At 40.9% G+C, this 18,713-nt stretch overlaps 1 long non-coding RNA gene across 1 annotated transcript; it reads left to right on the forward strand.

Annotated features, from left to right (window-relative positions):
* Window positions 1-10,022: 10,022 nt before the first annotated feature.
* On the forward strand, window positions 10,023-15,856 carry LOC134474701 (uncharacterized). The gene is made up of 2 exons (XR_010045577.1): window positions 10,023-11,368; window positions 14,558-15,856. It is a non-coding gene; the product is annotated as an uncharacterized LOC134474701 (long non-coding RNA).
* The last annotated feature ends 2,857 nt before the right edge of the window (window positions 15,857-18,713 follow it).

Here is an 18,713-nt window from a genome sequence, read left to right on the forward strand (position 1 = left end):
GTTGAGATGCCAACCGTAGGTCTTTCTTTGTGTAGACTGGTTCTGACAAGGTCAGAGGACTAGTATCAGAGCAGTTACTTCCTTGGTTGACCCCTCTGATGTGGTTGCTATTTTTCAAGTGGCTTGATCTGCCAAACTGTTTCCTAAGGTGACAGTGTCATCTCCGGTTGGGTGAGCCTTGTAAGGAATAGCAACCTATTGAGGCAGCCAGACAGCTGCCAGCAAATCTAGAATCTGTGGAGCATTTTTAGATGGCTTCCACGTATATGTACAGTAGCAAAGGGATATCTTCAGTAAAAAAATGTTTACCCTCTTTTCCGTGGCTAGTTTTAGCCTCTCAGTCAAAGCAACAAGCTCCGCCTTTTGGGCAGAAGTGCCAGGTTCTACCCGCTTAACCCAGAGTACCTCCTTTTCCGTGGTCACTGCTGCCTCGGCCATTCGTTTGCCGTTTTGGATGAAGCTGCTTTCATCGAACAGTTGTTGGCATTTCCCAAAAGCTGGTCAGTAAGATCAGCCTGTAGGTTCTGCTGCAGTTCGAGGATGTCAGCACACTCATGGAGAGAGGTGTCCTTTGTTCCTCCGGATCATCATCAGGCATAAGGGTGGCTGGGTTTAAAGCTGAAGAAGTCTTGAATATCATTGACTCTGGGTCTAGAAGCAGGGCTTGACAGTAGAATTCTGGTGTTTGAGAGCCTTTTTTTAGGAGGGGTTTTGATAAGAGTCTCTAAACTGTGAGAGGTTACCACAGAAATCACTTGCCCAAAGCGAGTTTCTTTGTCTCCTTAAGTAGCATTGTCACAGTAGCTAGTATTCTTAGGCAGGGGGGCCATACTCCTGTTACTGAATCAAGTCTTTTGGAGAGGTAGGCTATAGGCCTTTTTCAAGGGCCAATGTCCTGAGTTAGGACTCTTTTGGCAATGTCCCTGAGTTTATCTATGAACAAGATGAAAGGCTTGGTAACGTCAGGGAGTCCCAGGGCTGGGGCCTCTGTCAAGGTCCGCTTGAGCTACTAGAAGGCCTGTTCACATTCATCAGTCCAGTTCAGCGAATTTTTAGTTTTTCCCTTATGGGAATCATATAGAGGCAAGCTTTTCAGTAAAATTTAGCCTACAGTATCCAACTGTCTCCAGAAAACAAAGGGGTTTTTACTATTCCGTGTACACGGGGTCCTCCAAACAGGTGGAAACGGAGAACCCCTTACTCGAGCAGGGCTGTGCCTTTTAAGGCCTAAAACCGCAAGGCAAGCAAGCATTGTTACAGAAGCCAATCATAGCGATTAGAGCAGAGCTGATGGTGAGCTGTCCTTAAGGGATTGGGTTTTTAGTGGGGCAAGGGAGTGTCTCCCTAGAAGGGGTGGCATTTCTTAGGAATGGGTGTTTGTCTCATGACTGCGAGATCTGCCTTAGGTTAAGACTGTTTGTCTTAACTGTTTAAGAACACTGGTTCCTGTGGGGGTGGAGCTGCACATAGTTTCAAAAGTCGCACCACAAGACCTCCTGAATAGAAAAGTCTAACAGCAATTAACAACCTTAATTACCTTACTTTAGCACCACAACCATTCTATTTGTAGAGGGCAACAATGGTTAGCATATCAATTAGGTAAGATTTTACAATTCTTTGCAGAGAGCATTGATTCATAACATATCAATCCTTTGCCCAGAGGAAAAGGAAGACACACATTTACAGTAAGGTCAAGTTACAGGTATTGCTATGATATAAACAAAGCTATTTTTGTGAAGAATGTACAATCTAATACAATCTGATGCAATTAGCACAATTTGTGATGGGGCTACCGGATAGGGAAGACCCAGGATGTCAGGAGCTATTACCTCAGGCCTTTGTTTTATGGCTTTTAGGAAGTTAAAACTTAACCTAGTTAGATTTGAAGGGAGAAGGGGAGGGGAAGCACCAGGTGGAACGAGCTTTCTTGGTCTCTTCAAAACCACCCCCTTTATAATAGCCTCCAAGAAAGTGAAATGCTTGGAATTAACCTAACAAAGAAAGTCAAGGACTTACATATTGCAAATTACATACTTTGTAAAAGGATACTGAAGAGATTATCAGAAAATGGAAAGATATCCCTTGCCCAAACTGTGCAATGTCTTCACTGTGTTAGTGATTTTTTTTGATGTACAAATATTTTTTTAATATGATGGGGTCCCTGTGGTTGATTCTTTGAAGTTGATTCTTCAAAATTTGTGTTTTGTTCATGAAGCCTCATTAGTGTTTCTGTTGTAATATTTAGATCTCCAAGATACTTTGACTTTTGTCTATTTCATGGTGAAAGTCTTCATTATGGGGAAAGTCATTTTCTTCAGCATTATTGAAGAGGCTATCTCTCTTCCAGTGAACATATTTGGCTCCTTTATCAAAGACAAGGTAGCAGAATGTGTTTGTAGTTGTGTCTCCATTTTCTAGGCTTTTTGATAGATTATCCAGTCTTTTTTTCTGCCAGTACTCTGGTGATTTTGTGACAGTAGATTTCTAGTATTATAGCAAGTGAAGAATTGTGATGCCTCCTGACTTGCCTTTGTTACCTAGGAATGTCTTTGGTATTCTAGATCTTTTCTGTTTCCAAATTAATTTTAGAGAAGTTTTCTCTATATTTGTGAGCTATACTAATAGTATTTGGATGAGCATTGCATTAAATCTGTATATGAGTTTGCAATATGATTTTTTTGAGTTTTCTATATCCTTAAAAGTAGTCTTATTGGTTTTTGTACTCACCTGATGTATCCTAAAAGGTATGATCCTAAGAGTTTCAAACTATTGAGTTTTCCTTCTCAAGGATACAAGCAATAATAGATAATTTTTTCCTATTTGTTTTAGACAGGGTTTCCCTATGCAGTTCAGGCTGACTGTGGACTCACATCTTAGTCCAGTAAATTCACACTGATAATCCTATCTCAGCATTCCAAGTCCTGGGATTACAGGTGTGCATCTAACACCTGAAAGAATTCCTGGTGTTATTTGAAGGATGAGGAAACAGTCATGAGATACACCTGTACTCATTAATTGTCATTTCCTTGAAGGAAAAGTGTCCAAATTAACACATAATACCATTGGAGTGTAGGGAATCAGAAGACACATTTCTATCTCTTATGGGCTGAGGATAACAGACTACACTACTGCAAAAATGGAAGATGTCACAGCTAGGAATATATGTCAAATTTGAACACTAATATTATGAACTCAGAGAGTATTTATGGAAGATGGGGAAAAAAGACCAGTGGAAAATAACGAAAGACCTGGTGATGTTAGCCTTTCATGAAACTAGATCAATCTTTATTATAATGCTAAATGTCACAAATATTGAAATAGTCAAATATTATGTGTGTTTTAACCTAGAAAATATTAAGGCTTGGCACTGTATCCTAGCTATGTTGTAGCTTGGCATAAATCATGCCATCTTGAGCCCTACATTTAACTAGTACCTTGTATTTGACCCAGGTAAATGGAAAATGACTCAGTGTATAAGTCTAATGAGAAAAGCAAAATGAGCTGTACCCAAAGAAAAAAATTTAACCTGCTCAACAAAAAAACAGGATACAGGTGTCAGCCAAAAATTAACACAATATTCTAGCTACACTGTTTCCAATAGGGTGTTCTTTGTGATCCTCTCTTTTAAACACTCTTAACTTTCCAGTCCAGGATCACTTGTTTAGATTTTGAAATGGGGGAAATTAGTCTGTATAGAAGTGGTTCTGAGTGCAGCTATTTAAATTCCAAATGTATCCTTTGGCTGCTTGGATTCCTATATCGTTATTCACAAACTGACCTCAAGCTCCAGAAAGGTTTACTGACACAAGCAAGCACCTGGGTTAAATACAGTGTCACCTTAATGAAAGAATAATAGTGAAAAGGAGGGAAGAAAAAAGACAAACACCATCTGTTATGATACCCACCACTTTACCTGGCATTAAAGAGGCTGAAACAAGAGAATGGCCATGTATTTAAGGACAGACTACCCGACATAGTGAGTGCAAGGTCAGCCAGAACTACAAAGTGGGACTATGTCTTTAAAAACAAAATCAAAAATGAAAAATATAAAAAAAAATGAGGAAGAGAGAAAGACTATCAAAAGAAAACAAAAAGAATAGAGCCAAATGAAAGGTGACTTAACTAAAATGGGAATTATGGAATGATGTTGCAGGGGAAAGCTGGTCATGAAGTGGCACCCAGGAGGCAGTGAAAAATACAGTTATGAATGGGACCTATTGTGCCACATCACAGTAGTGACCTCCTTCCTCCAATACATCTGCAGTCTACTAGACAGGAGGTCCAAAAGCTCATACAAATGTGAAACTCAGAGCAAACAAGCAGCTTGAAATCAAGGCTTTGGATCAAGGCCTTTAGCAGATGTTTCATATTCAAATTGAAATAGGAGAAATATAATCCTACACTGTTTGATGGCAAATGCAGCAAATTGGTTGGCTCACAGCATTGAAGAATTAAGTCACAAATCAAAAGAAGTTCAAAAAGTTTTTTTGGAAAAAAAGACAGGATAGCCCTGCCTTTGCAAGAGGGGTCTTCAGTGTTTAGCCCACAGATCTATTGTCAGGGGTCATTTATACAGCAAAGTCAGAATGTGAGTACAGTGTGCGTCTCAAACTACAATCTACCTGTAAGTGTATAGCTGCTTAACTAATATTATTCAGAAGGGCAGCAAGTCACCCAGAAAAGGTATGCAGAAAGAGCCAAGGCATTTTGTGGGAACAATAGTCCAGTTGTTCTGGTCAATGACTATGGTAATAGATGCCTATCTGGGCTTCCTGGGGAAGGTGGTGGTAACTGTAGTACATTTCAAGCTATTGTTTTTCTCTTTAAGAGGCATGTAGACATGGTCACTGCATCTTACCTTCAGGTTTGGCTTTATTAACCTGTGCCTCTAGCAGTGATTGTAGTATTTAGTTTTTTACATTGACTCCTTTGAGGTTCCATTTCCTGTCTGACTGTATATCAATTTCTGTCTACCTTGGCTTCCTGTAGTAAAATCACAAGACTATTTGAATGGATAAAGTGATATTTATATATTTAATAAAATATTATTTAATAGGGCCCTGGGTTTTACCTCAGCAGACAGAAGTACCTGCATGGCAAGTGCCAGGTTGTGAGTTTGATGCCCAGTACCTAAAAAAAGTGATTTAAACTGCAAGGAAAGCAAATAATTTCATTTGTGAAGATGTAGATGAACAAAATTTCAATTAAATCTGTAATAGGCAAATTAAACAGTGGTAATAGTCATATTTAGAATCTAAGGTTGTTCAGGCTGGGAATTGAGCTCAGTGGTACAAGTACCATCCAGGCAAGCACAAGGGCATAAGTTCAATCCCTGGAACCAAAAAAAAAAATTCTACAATTCTCAACCATGTAGTGCTATGAGCATAATTATTGAAATTGATAGTTGTTCATTCAATGGCTCAATTTTTCTTTTGTGGTCTACAAAATATCCACAGATAACATGGTAAATACAGTGAATGTTATACTGTCCTTTATACTATGGGTATTTGCTGAGAGTTGTTTTTAGTTTTTATTTTTCCATATACTTGAAAGCTGAAAATGTTTGGTGATGCTAGGTAGAGAAACAGTGATAATTATTTTTTCAATTTAATCATATATTTCAATATATCCATTAAGTACATTTTATTTGCTACAATTATGCTAAGAAAAGTTGACAAGTGATTCTTAAATTTATAGGCAGATGAGTTAGTTAGAAATAAAGGCAGTCAGTCACTATATAGGGGAATTGAAATCCTGACCTACTATATTGGGCATGAGTTTAGGTTTTCTAAAATTGAAGGATGAATAATTAAGAACAATGGAGGTAAGAGCAGAATATATTTTTGCGAGAAAGAAATTGAGAGGATTTTGCTCCAGATGGGATATTTCAGCACTGGGAGGTGGGACCAGGGGACATTTGCCTTGAGGTCACTTTCCCCTCTCCTTTGCAACTTACCTGTGGCATGAAAAGAGTCCCAATCAGCTACTTGCACATCAGCAATGCTGGATTTAAGCACCACCTCAATGGAAAACTATATGTATGCCCCCACATGACATTTTTACTTTGTATTCTCTCTTTTAGCACGCCAAATCCTATCATTTGGTTCCATGACCACTAAAGGCAGATTGAGTGTCTCCTGGGAATCCCTCCCATTTTGAGTCCCGCTTCCTTAAAACCACCTCTTTCTTCCTCCAGGACAGTTTGCTTGCCACTGCTAATCTGCATACAACCGCAGCCTTACTCACTGAACATAGGTGAGACACCATCTGGGTTTTTTTTTGTTTCTGTTCCTTAGCAAGCTTGTGACATAAAATCCATCCTGCCATCCCTGAACAGTGTTACTAGTTTCCACACTCCTTAGGCCACACAGCTGGAGGTAACATGGAGATTTTTATGTGCTGGGATCCCACCCTGCTCTCTTTGATTATCTGCCAAGAAGAATGGGTGTTGGGACTTTGCCTGTCACACATTCAAAATAGATTATGATCTTTTATGTTGTGTGTGACTGAGCACAGCTTCCACGTGCCTTGGCGGAGCTACAGCTCTTAGTTCCTGAGGTGAAATTGTTCTCTCAGCTCCCTTATAATTTGGTCATGGGGACCGCTTTCTGTCCTCCAGAAAACACCTCTGTGGTGCCTGGTTCATAACCTTGGTGCTTTGGGCCTCTAAAAGGCTACAACACCCAAAAAGCTGATCTTTTGTTTATGCTTTTGTCAAAATAGTGACAAGTTGGCCAAAACCCTTCATCTTTAGGCCTTCTTCACTGTAAGGACGTGGTTTTCTCTCACTCTGTCTTCTGTGATGGCCCAAGTACTCCTGGCTCACTCTGCTCCACCAGGATCTCTCCCTTCCCCTCACTTATGATGCGGCTTCTGTCTTTACAGCTTCTCTCCATATCTCTCATACCAAATCCTGCTGCTTTCTCAGCCAAAGCTTTCTATACCCCCTGTGGCATCCTCTCGTCCTCCTTCACTCCCAAGGGTCTCCAATCCTCCCCCTAGGGTCTCCAGATTAGAGAATCCTTCCCCTAGCATTTCTCACAAGGCTCTGACTTCTCAATCCCCCTGCTCTTGCTCTCAGTCCTGTCTGAGGGTTCTTTTTCTTCTTCGCCTGCATCGCCATTTTCTCTGCCTGCCCACCATACTCAGTCTCAGGCATTGCAGCCTTCTGGAAGGCCACATGGTTGCCAGCAGCCATGTTGATTACACACATGCACCTGCTGGGCTCAGCTCTACTGCTGCTTTGGGAACAGGCTGGACCTAAAAGATTAACTAATATTTGTGTTCCTTCTTTTTAACTTTCTGAGCTACCTCAGGTTAAAAATCAATTAGGTTCCTTTTCTGGTATTCTTATTTCACAAGATCTCTATTAATTGATCTATAAGAAGGTTCACTCTATTATAGTTCAAGTTGGCCAAATATATTTGAGGGCATTCTAATTTTATAAGATGATTGTCAGTTCATGTATATCTGTTGTCCATTTGTCCAATTGTCTGCTCTGTTAGCAGCTTTTTCTTTTTGTTTGAACTCGACAACTTTTTCCTCGGCATTTATATTTTCAGATCATGTAATAAAGGTTTATTTGGGTAACAGATTTAAAAGACATGCTTCCACCTAAGTTGCCAGCTGGTCAAAATGATGTTAAAAGTGGTTAAACAAAATCCATTGGGGTGAGGCAAAGTTAGACAGCACTTCAATTGATAGACAAGAATGTGGCACCTGGTAACTATTTTAAAAATGTATTTTAATTTTAAAGAGATTAAAATAAAAGAGCACTTAACAAATGTGATTGGAGCACAACAGTTTAAGCAACACAGTATTTCAACACAATACAACCTGACATACCAGTAGCTATCTTAGTATCTCTTTCCTTGAAGTAGTTGAGTATATCTTCATACACAATAGTATCTAACATAACAAAATATTATAAAATCATTAAAGAGCATGAAATTATTACAGATAATTCAGAACCAAATAACACAAAATGAACAGTATTTACTATATTATCTCATTGTCCATAAAATATTTGTTTATACTACCATACAAAATACAATCCAATTAGATACAACAAGATAGAACCAAAGAAAGAAAAGACTAAAAGCATGTTAGCACTTCAAAACAAGATGATATTAAATCAGCACTAGCTATTACAATGTCTTGTTTTCTTCAACATAGCTGTTCAAATAATCATAGATAATGCAGTAACCATTGTTCATTTTGTGTTATTTAGTTCTGAATAAAATCAAACAACCCAGGATGAAACCATTCTGAGTAATGAATGGGAATATTATAAGGTTCCAAAGCAATGTAATGGGGAAGCAGGATTACCACAAACTCTTATGTACTCTTACCATTTCTCACACTAGGAACACTATATGGTATTTACACATAAACAACCAGGTAACTTTAACCAGGTCAGGTTCACTGATTGGAGGTCCAAATATACCCTATAGCCCTATGGGAGAAAGCTCAAGTAAAGTTCATATTACTAAGACAATTCATTTTGCTGATCTGATGGTATATTTATGCCTTCAAATATAAAATTGCGATTGTTCATGATGACAAATATTTTCTTTCATATCTAGATGTCTTATGCCTTTTTCTTGGTTCCAGCCTGGTGATTTAGATCAGAACAATACAAGGTCACCAGTCAAATAATATTTTTTAACACAAATTTATGTAATGTAATAGTGAGCAGTCCAAAATATGTCACACATTTCTTCAGTGCTCAAATGTTAAAACACCCATGGTTAATATAAAATAACAGTTCCATTTAGTGTTCAGTATTAAGTTTACTGCTTGTCCTGCACTGTATGGTATTAATCTTCTGGATGTTTAACAGCTACTATTAAGAAATAATTATAAATTCCCTTTGGATTCCTTGTGCTAGGACCCACCAGATATTTTCTAGAAAAAAAAAAAAAAGGTTATATGGTGCAGGGGGCAACAGAACAATGAGACCAGCAGTGGGGCTGAGACTGGGGCAGCAGCCAGGTCAGAGCCAGTCCAAGCCTGTCTGTCAGCACTGGCTCAGCCTTTAGGAAAGGGATGCATTTGCTTGGTGTTTTGTCTTGAGGCCTGACCCAAAACAAGAGGTATCCATCTCCCCCATGGTTGCAAGGTATCTGGGCTTTTGCATTGGCCATTTCTAAGACCTACTCCTGTCTCACTGCCTATATATTTCTATCTAAGTCAACTGCCTGTAACAACAGGGCTGGGACCTCAAAGGAGCAAGAGACTAAATTCAGATTGCTTATAGCCTTGGAAGAGACAATCACCTCCTGCTCTGAGCCAAATCTCAAGACAAAAGGCAACAAAAATACAACCAAGTGCTAAGGACCAATAGTCCAAATAGTTCTATATCACCTTGAAGAAATCAAGAGTCATCATCCCAGTCCCCTACATGAAGAGTCCCTGCTGTTAAGCAAGCCCACTTAGTATGGGACATGCTCCCCCATTCGTTCCTAATTGAATCAATTTTACCTGAGCAATAGACCTTATTGGTTGAACACAGTTCTATCCTGCCTTATGCTCACTTTGAAAATTCCCATTTTTCCCCTCTTTTGAACCATCTAGCCTCCTGTGTTTACTCTATAAAAGTTCTTCAAAATACAGAGTCTTTGGCAACCCACTCAGGACCCCTTCTGTCTCTCAGACAGAAGCTTTCTTTCTCTCAATAAATATAATCCATTCTTATACTCCATCATTCCTGAACTTTATTCTTCTATTTTAGAGAACACAAGCTCATACCAGTCATATAGTAGGTCAGGAGTTTCATTCCCCTCTATCATTAACATGAGCCAAATTAACATAAAAATCTTTATGATCTGTCTGAATGCTTTTTGCTTTTCTTGCAGTTTTAATTGATCAATACAACTCACAGTGGTTGTATTCCTGGCAATGTATAAAGTTGTATACATCAGTCATCATAAGTGCAAAATAATTGGTTTGAGTGTATAATTTAGCAAGAACTATATATTGCCACAAAGTAAGTTACCTCACATAAAAGTGAAGGTTTGTGAGAGTCGACCCCCCTGCTACAACCCCCTCCCCAGAGCGGAGAATGAAAGGGTTAACTCCCTAACTCCCCAGAGCGGGGAATGAAAGGGTTAACTCCCTAACTCCCCAGAGCAGGGAATGAAAGGGTTGACTCCCTAACTCCCCGGAGCTCTCAGAACAGAGCAGTAAAGAGTGCTTCACTCCCTAAACCTTTCCCAGGAGATAGTCAGAGCAGGGCCAAAAAGAATGTACTGTATAAACAGGACCAGGGAGCACCTGGCACTCTAAGGTCAACCCAAGACCCTCGGTCTCCATGGTTACTCAGCCCCAGACCCTCAAATCAGCATTAGCCAGGTCCTGCGCCGCTCAAAATTAACCAATGCGATTTGCTTCTGTAAACTTGCTTGCCTCCTACATGTACCTTTAAAAACCCTACACAAATTCCCCTCGGGGCCCCTCTGCACTTGTTTGCCTGAGGGACCCCATGCGCATGGAAATAAACTTTTTTTCCTCACCAAGAGTTGAGTCCTTGGGGTCTCTTTCCCTGCGGCGTCGGCCCTAACATCTTGGAGGTCCCACCGAGATAGCACGTCTCACGGAAGGTGACCTCAACGGCTCTGCGGTGGGTGAGTACGACCGGTCGCTTCTTATTTTTACTCTGAGGATCAATCTACCGGTATTTTACGCCCCGAGCCAAACGGCTCCGGTCTAGGGGCAATTTTTGTTACCTGTTTTTGTTATCTGTTCTCTGTTCTTGGGTGATCGGGGGACGCCCCACACGGTTTTCCGTGACTCACCGTCTGCGATAGGATTTTCCTATCGGTTTGGGGCCCAATCTGTGGTCCGTCAGGGCCAATTCGGAGACACCCTCCGAGGTGACTCGTTTGGGGAATTTCATTCCCAATCTGTGGTCCGTCTGGGCCAATCTGGGGAATTTCATTCCCAATCTGTGGTCCGTCCGGGCCAATCTGGAGGCACCCCCTAAGGTGACTCGTTTGATGTGAAACTAATGCGTGAGAGTGAGGTGGCCGGCCTGTTTGTCCTGTGTGTTGTGACTGTTGTGATCGGTTATTTGTTGTGTCGCGCGTACGCTAACCACTCTTTGTCTTCAGAACACCATGGGACAAATGACATCGTCCCCATTGTCCCTCACCCTCGACCATTGGTCGGAGGTTCGAGAGAGGGCTCACAATCTCTCCTTTCAGGTTAAAAAAGTAAATGGCAGACTTTCTGCTCGTCTGAGTGGCCCACATTCTCCGTGGATTGGCCACCAGAGGGGACTTTCCACCTTCCCCTCATCTTAGCAGTTAAGAACATCATCTTCCGCCCTGGACGAGAGAGCCACCCCGACTGGGTCACCTACATCTTGGTATGGCAAGACCTCAGGGAGAAGCCCCCACCGTGGGTAAAACCCTTCCTTCCTCCGCCCTCTCCTTGGTTGCCTGTTTAAACTTGTTACTAACTTAGGGGCTTGTTGCCCATTTCTGTTGCAGGATCCATATGGCTTATTAGATTCAAGGTTCATGATAAGAAAAATTATTTCCTTTAGCTGACCAAACTATGCAAGAAGCTCCCTTTGTTTGTGTCTTTAATGTTGTGGCACCTTGTTTAATATGTAAGACTTCAATTGATTGCTTGCAACCTCGGCATGCCTTTTAAAAGGAGTATTTTTTCTCTCTGGTGAAAATGTAAACATGTACACATATATATGTATATCTATGGTTGTTAAGAGTCATGTCAACTTTGCCAAGTAAAAACCAGGCGGTACTATATTTGAGCCAGTTAAAAGGTTACAGTTTTGTTTTTAAAATACAACATTTTTATGTGGTAAAAAGACATAAAATAAGTATGTTTTGGGCTACTAGAAGGTGACTTCAAGGGTTTTGTTGAGAGTTTTGATGTTGTCTGAGAAATGAGAAAAAAAGGTAATTGACTGGTAATAGTAAAAAGAGGGACAAAGAGAGTGGTCTTCAAGTAAAGGTGTCTGGCTATGCCAGAATGTAGAAAAAGATTAAAGCTTAGTTTGAGAGGTATTATTGTAAGTTGTAGAAGGCTCAAGAGGATGTGAATTTTATTTGTCTTGGTTTATAGTACTACAAATAACAGGTTTGACAAAAAGTAAATGTGTTCAGAATTTGACAGTATTAGATCAGTTTTGGTAAAAGTATACATAAGATTGTACTTTGCTGCAAAATGTTTTCATTAAAATGAGATTATAGGTGATATTAAAAATAAGATACAAGTTCTTACATGCGCTGTAAACATCTGGGAGATTATACAGCACAATTTTGTTACCTATGAAAAAGCCCTTTTTGTTAAAAATATAATTTTAATAAAATAATGGCCTGTCACGTGACACCCTTGGACAAAAAAACAGTGTGCCATCCAGATGAAGCCGGCTCTCTGATCCGGAATGCCAAAACCATGTTCTCCTTTTGTGCCACCCTGACTGGACATCCAGAGGTAAGGAGGTTTCCCAATATTGCCAGTTGTTCTCTTTGTAACTCAGTCGGCCCCACATGTTAGACAAAAATTACAAAGGTTTGAGAGGTTTAAGAAAATGCCCCTCAGCCAGTTAATAGAGATAGCACAAAAAGGTCTTTGAGAACTGAAAAATTTACAAAAAGATAGCCAAGATGTTAAAATTGCTCTATGAGAAAAACTTTTAAAAAACAGACGAGACTTTCTGGGGGCAGTTGGATACTGTAGGCTAAATTTTACTGAAAAGCTTGCCTCTATATGACTCCCATAAGGGAGAAACTCAAAATTCACTGAACTGGACTGATAAATGTAAACAGGCCTTCCAACAGCTCAAGCGGGCCTTGACAGAGGACCCAGCCCTGGGACTCCCTGACGTTACCAAGCCTTTCATCTTGTTCATAGATAAACTCAGGGACATTGCCAAAAGAGTCCTAACTCAGGACATTGGCCCTTAAAAGAGGCCTATAGCCTACCTCTCCAAAAGACTTGATCCAGTGACAGGAGTATGGCCCCCTGCCTTAGAATACTAGCTACTGTGACAATGTTACTTAAGGAGACAAAAAAAAACTCGCTTTGGGCAAGTGATTTCTGTGGTAACCTCTCACAGTTTAGAGACTCTTATCAAAACCCCCCCTAAAAAAAAAAAAAAAAAAAAAAAAAAGGGCTCTCAAATGCCAGAATTCTACTGTCAAGCCCTGCTTCTAGACCCAGAGTTAATGATATTCAAGACTTCTTCAGCTTTAAACCCAGCCACCCTTATGCCTGATGATGATCCGGAGGAACAAAGGACACCTCTCCATGAGTGTGCTGACATCCTCGAACTGCAGCAGAACCTACAGGCTGATCTTACTGACCAGCTTTTGGGAAATGCCAACAACTGTTCGATGAAAACAGCTTCATCCAAAACGACAAACGAGTGGCCGGGGCAGCAGTGACCACCGAAAAGGAGGTACTCTGGGTTAAGCGGGTAGAGCCTGGCACTTCTGCCCAAAAGGCAGAGCTTGTTGCTTTGACTGAGAGGCTAAAACTAGCCACGGAAAAGAGGGTAAACATTTTTTTACTGAAGACATCCCTTTGCTACTGTACATATACGGGGAAGCCATCTAAAAATGCTCCACAGATTCTAGATTTGCTGGCAGCTGTCTGGCGGCCTCAATGGGTTGCTATTCCTTACAAGGCTCACCCAACCAGAGATAAAAAATAACAACCACATCAGAGGGGTCAACCAAGAAAGTAACTGCTCTGATACTAGTCCTCTGACCTTGTCAGAACTAGTCTACACAAAAAAAAAAGACCTACAGTTGACATCTCAACTTGGAATAAAGTCTCCCACCCCAAGGGGCTAATACCAGTTACCTGATAAACAAGTACTGTTACTGGAGGCACTAAGATGGGAGCTGTTTCACCTTACAGAATTGTTCAGAACTCAGTATTTTATTCCAAAACTCTACAAACTGACCACCTCTTCGAGCTCCAGATGCCCACAGTGTTTGTTAGTCAACTCAGCCAAGAGCTCTGCGTTGGAGACCACCCGACATCAAAAAATTGTTCCAGGAGAACATTAGAAAATAAACTTCATGGACATGGTAAAACTTAATTTACAGGGACACTGCTATCTCTTGGTATTAATAAACATTTTTACTGGCTAGGTAGAGGCTTTCCCTACTAAGTCTGAGTCAGCCTTAGTGGTAGTTAAAAGGCTATTACATGAGATCATACCTTGATTTGGCCTCCCACTATCAATGGGGTCCGATAATGGCCTGGCTTTCATAGCCCGAGTCACCCAAAAGTTAGCCCAGACATTAAAGATTAATTAAAACTCCACTGTGCCTATCAGCCACATAGCTCAAGGCAAATAAAACGTATGAACCAAAGTCTCAAGGACATTTTAGCTAAGCTGTCTTCAAAAACTGGCAATAATTGGATGAGCCTTCTTCCCTTTGCACTGTTAAGAGCTAGATATACCCCATATGTTTCTAAAATTTCCCCCTTTAAAGCCATGTTTGGGAGGCCCCCGCCATTGGTTCCAAGATTGTCAGAAGACAAATTAGCTGAAATTACTAATCAAAATCTTAAGTCCCTACAGACACTCCAACCTGTGTTGGCCTGGATCCACCAGCTGTTTAGACAAAAACACTTGGACCTGCCTTCAGAGACCAAGGCCTCAAGGACTCCAGTCTTGGTTCGATGTCACCACCGTGACTCCCTTAAACCCCGCTGAGAAAGACCTTTCACCGTGGTGCTCAATACCCCCACTGCCATCAAGGTAGCAGGAAAAACTGCGCGGATTCACTACACTCATGTAAAGCCACTGGAAACAGCAGACAACGAGGGACATACTCAGTGGACTACACAACAGACTGGTAACCCTTAAAGTTAAAAATTGACTAACTGTTTTAGCTTGCTTGTTTTGATTTTAATAACATTAATGCCGACCTTACATGGCGGCTTTGGTCCCCCTGTAAGCAAAAAAAAAACCAATTGTTAAAGATCTTTTGTTTTAAAAAAAAAAAAAAGGGGGGTCTCTGCGCCGCACTTAAAAAAAAAATGTTGTTTTTACACTGATCATACTGGGATTGTAAAAGATACAATAAAAAAGTTGAGAGAGAAAATCAGATCTCAAGAGCCCCCTTCAAATAAAGCCAAAGTGTTCTCTTTCCGAGAATCAATTCTGCCCTATATCCTCCCTTTATTGAGACCCCTGGCCGGATTCATTATAGTCATGGCTATAGCCCCTTGCCTCATTAACCGAGTAACCCGGTTTGTAAGGGCTCAGATCTCTCAGGTAAAAGTTATGGTGCTACGTCAACAATATGACCCCTTACCTATACAGGACTTTTAGGATTAAAAGTCATTGGAGAAATAAAAGGGGGGAATGTGAGAGTCGACCCCCCTGCTACAACCCCCTCCCCAGAGCGGAGAATGAAAGGGTTAACTCCCTAACTCCCCAGAGCGGGGAATGAAAGGGTTAACTCCCTAACTCCCCAGAGCAGGGAATGAAAGGGTTGACTCCCTAACTCCCCGGAGCTCTCAGAACAGAGCAGTAAAGAGTGCTTCACTCCCTAAACCTTTCCCAGGAGATAGTCAGAGCAGGGCCAAAAAGAATGTACTGTATAAACAGGACCAGGGAGCACCTGGCACTCTAAGGTCAACCCAAGACCCTCGGTCTCCATGGTTACTCAGCCCCAGACCCTCAAATCAGCATTAGCCAGGTCCTGCGCCGCTCAAAATTAACCAATGCGATTTGCTTCTGTAAACTTGCTTGCCTCCTACATGTACCTTTAAAAACCCTACACAAATTCCCCTCGGGGCCCCTCTGCACTTGTTTGCCTGAGGGACCCCATGCGCATGGAAATAAACTTTTTTTCCTCACCAAGAGTTGAGTCCTTGGGGTCTCTTTCCCTGCGGCGTCGGCCCTAACAGGTTCACCTAAAATTGTTCAGAACAGTTTCTACATTACTGGCTGCTTCAACAATTTTGAGACACATAATCTTTGTATTTTTTTTTCCTTTTTCTAGAAAGCTTCTATTATGTTATTGAAAGAAGTCTGTATGCCTGTAGGACTCTGCTTATATTTTGATGCTTTTTCTGCTTTGAAGTTTATATAAAGATTTATTTTTACCTTAGGATAAAACTCACTGCATTGACACTGATGGGGTGAATCAACAGTCCACTACATTCATTTCAATTAGATATTCTTGGCACTGATCATATGAATTACTGAGGAGTAAATTAGCTACAAACATAGACAAGAATCAGTATTGTTAGCATTTTCTGGTGCAATAGAGAAGCAAAATATTAGAAAAAGTAAAAGTGGCTTTTCTATTTAAGGAATGTGAGGAGGAGCCCCAAAAAACCAAGGGGTTTTTTTTGACTGACTATGGTGTTAGGGGTATATGTGACTTTTACCTGGATGTGGAGATTGGAACGGACATTTCTCCCACTCCCTGCAGCTCCACATGTGCGGAGTTGATTGGAATTTTCCTCAGGCCCCTGGGAAAGGAATGAGAAGGTTGTAATCAGGGAAAAAGAGGAAGTGGCCATATGGTTAGCATCCCTGATTGGGCCTTCCACCACGTTCAACTACCACCAGGAGGTCCTGTAACTCATTCTAGGGCAAAGCTCTTTCAAGTACATCCCTCAGTTTGAATGACAAAACAATAATAAAGAAGTTTTGCTGTGTGTCTTCCTCCAAGGCTGGTGGTAAAACATTCACAAGAAATATTTTGAGTCATATCCTTAATAAATTGTAGATACCATAACCAAAATTACAGATCAGTTTACTTTCAGAAAACAGAAGCAGCACTTAAATGCAGGAATAAAGGCCTTCAATGAGAGTATCCCTGAAGAGGTGAGATCAACATTACAGAACACAAACTACTACTCATTTATCTGAGTTCACTAAAGAGAAAATTTTATAATGGTGTTGCTACAGAGGAAAGAAACTCCTGATCTACTATGTCCGGTGTGAGTTTGTGCTCTCTAAAATTAAAGCATAAATTTTAGGAACAACAGAATTTAAGAGTAGAATATATTTATTGGGAGAAAGAAAGCTGTCTGAGAGAGGGAAGGGGTCCTGAGTGGATTGCCAAAGACTGTCTTCCCTAGGGACTTTTATAGAGTAAAATCATTTGGTGAGATGAATTTAAGATGGGAATACTCAGAACTCACAAGACAGATGTGCATAAGAAGTTTGTGTTGTTAAGTTCGAACTCTGGTACCTATAAAAAGGAAAAAGACAAAAAAAAGAAAGAAATATGGGAGCCAATAAGATTAATAGCTCAGGTAATTTGATTAAATTGGGATCAAATGGGGAAGGGAGTCACATAGAAAGCAGGCATTCTTATGCAGTAGTGACCCTTCACTTATTGGGTTCAGAAGGTGACTTATGACTTCACCAGGATGATAAGAATTATTTAGAATATAAGGCTTTAGGATAGGGATACATTTATTTGAATGGTGACTGCTGACTTCCTCAAAGTGTTAGGGAAGTATTTCGAATCAATCTTTACAATATGAATACATTTGCTTAAACTTTTATCCTTAAGTCTGACCCCTAGCAGGAAGTGTCTGTCTTCCCCATAGTTGCAAGGTATCTGGACTTCTGCATGGGCTCCTTGGAGGATCTAGCCCTGTCTCACTGCCAACATTATTTGACTAACTCAGCTCAGTATTGTTCGGAAAATTGAATACAAATGTCTTGTGCTCTGAATGATGATCTGGGGATGACAGCGTGCAATGTATTTACAATTGTTGTCCCTGATTGACATGATTTGAAATTTAGTTTTACTTTTTCTTTTTATCCTTGAAATCAAATGGATTTGGAAATAAAAAGTCTGAGGTAAATCTCTTTGGTACAAGCACTCCTCTGTGGCTATCAGCACTGAAGGAGACAGCCAGTTCCAGAAGTCTGCACTACAGTCTATCATTTGGGATCCTCTGTTGCAGGGAGGGGTTCCTTCCCTGTTTATTCTTGACTCAGAAGGAGGGCAGTAGAGCAAGACTCAATCACTGATGAAGAGGTGGGCTATATGAACTGTCCAACCAGGTGGGCCACGGCAGGCAGTCACCAAGGTCTTTCCTGTATCAGGGCATTATTAACCTGTTGTGAGCACAGTACTGGAGCAGAATGTTTGCTGGATCTCATTTAGTGGTTTCAATGTCATGAGGCCTGACTGGGAAAGAACCTGGGAGATCTTCAAGCCACAGAATGCTGAGGTTGTGGATGGGAGCCCAGAAATAGGGTGCAAATGGGCTAAACCAGTTACAAGTGGTTAGAAGCAGTTCCGGTGTCCCAATCCTCAGGTATTTAGTTAGCTTCAGATCCTGAGGTCCTCCAGCATTGGTTGTGGGTCATCAATTGTGCACGCTGCCTCTTTCTGGTGGCAAGAGTGACTCTATCTTCTCTTTGACAGCAGCAGATTCCAGTATCATCTTTGAAATTCTCTGCTGCCTTGGCACATCCACAAGCTCAGTGAGGGAAGGAGCTTGGGGACACCCTGACTGTGATGCATTTTGTAGCTGCTACAAAAGTACTGAGGAAGGTCTCTGCCCTCATTGCTGTGAGAAGCAGACCTGGAGGGTCTGATGTTTATAAATGTCTGTGATACAGGGCCTCGTGGACAAAAATGCTCTCCTTAAACTTGTGCTTTGTTGTACTTAGAGTGATCTCCTAAATTTGTAGTATGTTCTTGTGTTTCCATCCTCATCACAGGTGTTAGCAAAGGTACTGA

Source organism: Cavia porcellus, unplaced genomic scaffold, assembly GCF_034190915.1.
Source record: "Cavia porcellus strain 051 isolate PalLab524CR breed Dunkin Hartley unplaced genomic scaffold, mCavPor4.1 scaffold_35, whole genome shotgun sequence".
Taxonomy (NCBI): Eukaryota; Metazoa; Chordata; class Mammalia; order Rodentia; family Caviidae; genus Cavia; species Cavia porcellus.